This window comes from Carassius auratus, chromosome 27 (genome assembly GCF_003368295.1).
Source record: "Carassius auratus strain Wakin chromosome 27, ASM336829v1, whole genome shotgun sequence".
In the NCBI taxonomy this organism is placed as follows: Eukaryota; Metazoa; Chordata; class Actinopteri; order Cypriniformes; family Cyprinidae; genus Carassius; species Carassius auratus.
The window spans coordinates 8,505,424-8,512,197 of NC_039269.1; the positions used below are offsets into that span (position 1 = coordinate 8,505,424).

The 6,774-nt window shown below is 38.8% G+C and overlaps 1 pseudogene; it reads right to left on the minus strand.

The window, feature by feature from the left end:
- Positions 1-5,221: 5,221 nt before the first annotated feature.
- Positions 5,222-6,624, minus strand: LOC113045346 (C-C chemokine receptor type 4-like; annotated as a pseudogene).
- Positions 6,625-6,774: the final 150 nt, after the last annotated feature.

A 6,774-nucleotide genomic window follows, 5' to 3' on the forward strand; every position in this document is an offset into this window, starting at 1 on the left:
TAATGTAACATAGAAGGTAATGGAGCCCTTTATACATTGTCGTGTATCTTTAGAAATAAATAATGGACAAATGGAGTCTTTAAATGCCTCAGATGTAAAGTTATTCGCTGTCAAAGTGACGCCAAAATGAATGGGAGTCAATGGGAATGCTAACGCAAGTGAAGTTCGGCTACAAGATTGGCGGTACGCGGCCAACTTCAACTTCCTGTCGACTTCCTTGCCGCCTGGGTATAGTATCTGTTGTTTCTTTTTTCTTCTTCACTTGTGTATTTTTTTTTTATTCTGTACAGAAGATGTGTACTAGCGCCCTCTACCAAATAATAATGATAACATGGATTCTAGGAGTATAGCTCAAATATATTTAGTCTTTTTGTAAGTTTAAGTCAAGTATACTTGTGTCATTTTAAGTATATTTCTGAGGAGTACATAAAAGCATACTTTCCTATTTTGGGTTTTAAAAAAGTATACTAATAGCACACTTGAATAAACTTCTTTTTCGTAAGGAGCCCTGTGGTCCTACACATGTTCACAGTGTCAGGGATCTGGCAAGCCTGGTCTCTGCCAATCATCAACGCTCACAGCGTCCCCTGATTATTAACTAGTCACACCTGCCCCACATCACAGATCCAATCACTGCCACTACAAGAGCACTCACCCGTACCTCAGTTCCCCGTCAAGACTCCAACAGGAACACTTGTCTCCTGAGCTCCTGCAAGTCAGATGCAGTGTATACTCACCTTTGGTGTTACACTAACCTGTGTCTTTGTTCTCCTACCCTGAGGACCGCGGATCACCAGTTTGCTACCAGTGATTCGGCGGTCGCTGAAGTCTCCTATGATTACCCCGAGTTGATACTGTCCTCGGCATCTAAAGAAGAAGAGAATATAAGTGATTGATCTGTGACTGTGGCTTTGACATTAGAGAACTGAGTGAACTCACCTGTTTGCATTCCCGTCCCATGTGACTACCATACTGCCCGCATCAGAACTATAGAGTTTCACCTTGCACTTGAGGATAAAGGATTCACCGAACACTTGTGTGTGTGTATATATATATATATATATATATATATATATATATATTTCAATAAATCACTGTTCTGAATTCACCTACCTCTGTCTCCCGAGTCTATCCTGACACACACATGTAGCAGAATGACAATAAAGCTCAATTTTATATGATTTGACTTGATTTGAATCTGAAAAAAAAAGTGTTCCCATGGCTCAATTTGCCCCAGGTTTGGGGTAAATTGACCCAAATTGAGTCGGTGTGTAAAATGACCATCTGACTGAATCTGATTCCAACCTATGTGAAATTAATAATAATTTAAAAACCAATTAATTTCCTTTTACAGACAGTAAGTTAACTTTAACAACATAAGACCAACTAAATTAAGTTTACATTTCAATATTTAATTGTTTGTTTCTAAATAGCAAGCAATATCTGGCAACACTGCCTGAACTTAAACTGATATTAATCAAAAAGCCCACAGACATGTTATTGCTGACAGGATACCACATACTGTAAGGCAAATGTTATCAACACTATCAAAACAGTAGCATATAACACTAGTGCAGAGACCTGTAGAACAAGTATTTTCATCTATGCAATTTCATATTGTAGTTACATTTTCACAAAGTCATGTCAACAACATTCATAAGGACACTAGACACAGTTATCGTCTATATAGAAATGGTTATTAATGAAAACTATAATAGTATAAATAAACAACTGATGAAATTATATACCCCTAACATCAAGTAATGGTGCAATGTGATATAATTTAACAATACTCATTCCTCCAAAACAGAGAAAACATCTGTCTCTATTAAAGTGTTTAGTGTACATCTCAGGAACCACACTTCAATGGTTTGAGTCTTACCTGTCAGATAGGTCCTTCAAAGTATCTTGGAGAGGTGAGGTGTCCAAGTCTCAACATCTAACTACTGGGGTGCCTCAGGGCTCTGTTCTTGGACCACTTCTCTTCTCTGTCTACATGGCATCATTAGGTTCTGTCATTCAGAAACATGGCTTTTCATACCACTGCTATCCTGATGACACTTCTACCTCTCATTCCATCCTGATGATCCGACGGTAGCTATTTGCATCTCAGCTTGTCTAACAGACATTTCTTCCTGGATGATGGACCATCACCTTCAACTCAACCTTGCCAAGACAGAACTGCTTGTGATTGCAGCAAACCTATCATTCCATCACAATTTCACCATCAAGTTAGGCACATCAACCATAACTCCTTCAAAAACAGCTAGAAGCCTTGGAGTTATGATTGATGATCAGCTGACTTTCTCAGACCACATTGCTAAAACTGTCCGATCCTGCAGATTTGCTTTATTCAACATCAAGAAGATCAAGCCCTTTCTTTCAGAACATGCTGCACAACTCCTTGTTCAAGCTCTTGTTCTGTCCAGGCTGGACTATTGCAATGCCCTCTTGGCAGGTCTTCCATCCAATACTATCAAACCTTTACAATTAATTCAGAACGCAGCAGCAAGATTAATTTTTAATGAGCCAAAAAGAATACACGTCACACCTCTGTTTAACAATTTGCACTGGCTTCCAATAGCTGCTCGCATAAAATTCAAGGCATTGATGTTTGCCTACAAAACTACCACTGGCTCTGCACCCATTTACCTAAATTTGTTACTTCAGACTTATGTGCCCTCTAGAAGCTTGCGTTCTGCAAGTGAACGTCGCTTGATTGTGCCATCCCAAAGAAGCACAAAGTCACTTTTACGGACTTTTAAATTAAATGTTCCCTTCTGGTGGAATGAACTCCCCAACTCAATCCGAGCAGCTGAGTCCTTAGCCATCTTCAAGAATCGGCTTAAAACCCATCTCTTCCATCTTAAAACCCACCCTCTAACTTTAACACTCACTATTCTAATTCTATTCTTAAAAAATCTAACTACCTTTCTAATCTTTTTGTATTCTATTTTCTTTTCATTTATTATGCAATTGTATATGTATGTGTGTGTGTGTGTGTGTGTGTGTGTGTGTGTAAAGACCTCTGACTAGCTTGCTCTTTCTTTTATTTTTTATTCTGTTTTCTTTTTATTTATTATATTAATTAAAATCCCATGCTACGTGTACTGTTAACCTAACTGAGACTTGTTATAGCACTTATATATCATTGCTCTTTTTGTTGTTTTCTGATTGCTTCCACTGTCTTCATCTGTAAGTCGCTTTGGATAAAAGCGTCTGCTAAATGAATAAATGTTTCCATTGCCGTGTGTCCTCTTTTCACAGTCTGGCAGAAATTATGCATGGCTCTAAAATACATTGTCACTTGACAGTAAAAGTGTATAGTTGCCAAGATGCAGGGTATGGGTCAACTTACTCACTGGCTCAACTTACCTCACTCTCCCCTTCTTCCATTGAAGATGAGACAGAAGCAGGCTCAGAGAGTGAGGGAGAGCCCACTCTAATAAAAAATCGACAATGAAGTCGTTGTGTCCTCTTTTTTGGTTTGGGAACTGTGTCTGTGCACAGCCCTGGGTATATCACACTGAAACATTCTAGCCATATATGAACACTTTTTATTATAGTCACTCTATATTGCTTATTATTCAATTTTAGTGTTTGTTGTAAGTGTTTTTCATTCATTACATGCCAAATTTGTCCAAAATGCAGGCTAGCTAATTGATTGTCAGTTACATGGCTTTAATAAAGTCTATTGTCTTTGTTTATACCCTGTGGTCACGGCAAGACGTTCAATCTCGCAATCTTTCATTAAAAAAAAAGAATTGGAAGACAATGGCAAAGAATCGATTCTAGAACCTGGAATCAGAATCAATTCCAAGAACATCAGAATTAAACAGCCCTGTGAAAGGCTATTGTCATTTCTATTCGGAAATAATGTATTTGGTATTTCTGCAGAATGTTGCAACATTCTTATTTGGCAAGGTATTGTGGGAAAGTCGTGGCCTAATGGTTAGAGAGTTGGACTTGCAATCAAATGATTGTGAGTTCGAGTCTCGGGCCAGCAGGAATTGTGGGTGGGGGGAGTGCATGTACAGTTCTCTCTCCACCTTCAATACCACGACTTAAGGTGCCCTTGAGCAAGGCATCGAACCCAACTGCTCCCTGGGCGCCGCAACATAAATGGCTGCTCACTGCTCTGTGTGTGTGTGTGTGTGTGTGTGTGTGTGTGTGTGTGTGTGTGTGTGTGTGTGTGTGTGTGTGTGTGTGTGTGTGTGTGTGTGTGCGTGTGTGCGTGTGTGCGCGTGTGTGCGTGTGTGCGTGTGTGTGTGTGTGTGCACAATTTGGATGGGTTAAATGCAGAGCACCAATTCTGAATATGGGTCACCATACTTGGCTGAATGTCATGTCGCTTTTTTTTTTTTTTTTATTCAATTACCCATGCCAGTCAGTTAGGATTGTAAACAGTAAAGTTCGTACAATCTGCTGCTTGATAACAGCCATAGAAACCAACAGTACAGTGACCTCATTTTTGATCAAGCCATTCTTAAAAAGAAATGTGTCAACTGCAAAGCACTAAGAGATGGTTAGTTAGATGACCACAATCACAAACAAACAGATCATTTATAATGATTTATTGTCATGCCTTATAGAAATAAGTTCATTTTTAAAATACAGATCGGATGAATACCAATGCTCTGATGAACAGTATTTAGGTGTTCACAAGACAGGAAGTTTACTAATTTCAGAGAACTTGACAAATGCGTAAGCTTATATACTGTTCAAAGAACAGGTCACCAAATGGGGGAATAGATCATATCAGGAAACTTCCTGTCACTTTTTTTTCTCAGAATACACCAGCAATTAATGGCACTGAATAAACCTTTACAACAATAATTTTACACAAAAGATAAAATTCCACAAGTAAAGAGAGATTAAATGGCAAATGAATCCGTAGATTTAGGTTACATGATACACAGTATGTTGCAATGTCACAAATACCTTTGATATATATGTTTTTTTTAAGTAAAATAAATTTGACTTATGTTTTCATTAATACATTTGCTAATAGAGTACATTTAAAAAAATATTTCTGATATCAAATGTATTTGTGACAAAATATTTACATATGTACAAATATACAAGTAGAAAGTAAAACATTACAATTCTTATCTATGCTTTTTCTAAATGAGCTAAAATTGAACTCTTTAGACATATACTAGTCATTAATATGCACAGAATGAGAAATAACTGGACATTAAACTCAAAGGAAACATGACACTTTGGATTCTTAGTTTTTCTTTTTTCTTGTCATTCGTATTTGTGTCCTGCCAACAATACATTTATCAAGCAAAGCATTTCACACATACAAACCACATTCTTGTTAGTCCTGTTCATGTTCAGTAGTCAGTGATTGGGCTCCTGGTTGATGTGGTTTTACTGGTTGTTGACGGCATGGCATAATCGATTTTCAGACACGTTATCTTCTTGGACAAAAGCTTCAGAAAATGGGTTTGAAACTTCTTCCCCAAAAAAGTGTAGAAGACAGGGCTGATGCAGAAGTACAGGTAGGCAAAGTTTCGTGTGACGTACAGTGCATAGTCGAGGGCATCTGAGCAGTCGTTCTGCTCTCCAAAGGACTTCTTGATGGCTTTCAACAAGATGACCACATTGTAAGGCGTCCAGCAGATGAAGAAGGTAAAGACGATGACAAAGATGAGTTTGACCGCCCTGCACTTCTCCGCCAAGCGAGTGAACATGATCCTGATGGTGATGCGGATGTAGCAGTACATGACGATGAACAGAGGCACCAAGAAGAACAGGAAAAACTGCTGATAATAACCAATCAGCTCCCATTTTGTGAGGAAAATTCGGTGGTAACCAGTAATTTCACACAGCAAACCGTTTCCACCCTTCATCACATCGTATAAAACTATATCCTTTATACTAGCCAAAATACTGATCACCCAGATAACGGCGATGATGCAAACCCGTACACCTTCCTTCTGCTCTTGGCTGCAGAGATGGCATGGACCACTGCAAGGTAGCGGTCAAAGGTGATGAGGGTGAGGAAGAGGATGGAGCTGTTGAAGCCGATGAAGTAACAGCTTCCCACCAACTTGCAAAGTCCTTGGCCAAAGATCCATTCAGACTTGTGGTAGACTGCCCAGAAAGGGAGGCTAAAGGTGAAGATGAGGTCTGAAATGACGAGGTTGAGCAAGAATATGTTGTTAACCGTGCTGAGCTTCTCATATTTGTAGATGATGCACAGCACCAGTCCATTTCCAAACAAGCTCAGAAAGAACATAATGGAGTAGAAAGCTGGGAGAACTGTTGCTCCAAAGTGGAGCACATCGTTTTTCTTGCATAAAGCAACCTCTCCATCTACGACTTCTCCTTCATATGGCGTGTCATTTTGATTATCGAAAAAGTTCTCGAAATATTCATCACTAAAATTATCCATTGGTATCTATCTGGTTGCTGATGTCAGATTTCTGCTGTAATAAAATCAAACAAAAGCAAACACACAATAACACAGTTAATATACATTTGGATTGAGGCTCATTCTGAGCATCAAATATTGGCTTCACTCACCGATGTCTTTGGTAGAAGAGTGTGTGAAACTCTGAGCAGCCCTGGCAGAACTGATACAATCACGTTGTGGCTTACCGAGAAAACTCAGCACACATCCTGAACGAGGAACTGTGAAGTGCATTTAAATTACCTCGTCAGGGCTACGTGAAAATGCACCGCCTTCGCTTTTTTTTTATCAATGTTTTCAAAATGTCACTGGGAAAAATTATTATTATAATTTATTTATTTATTTATTTGAGA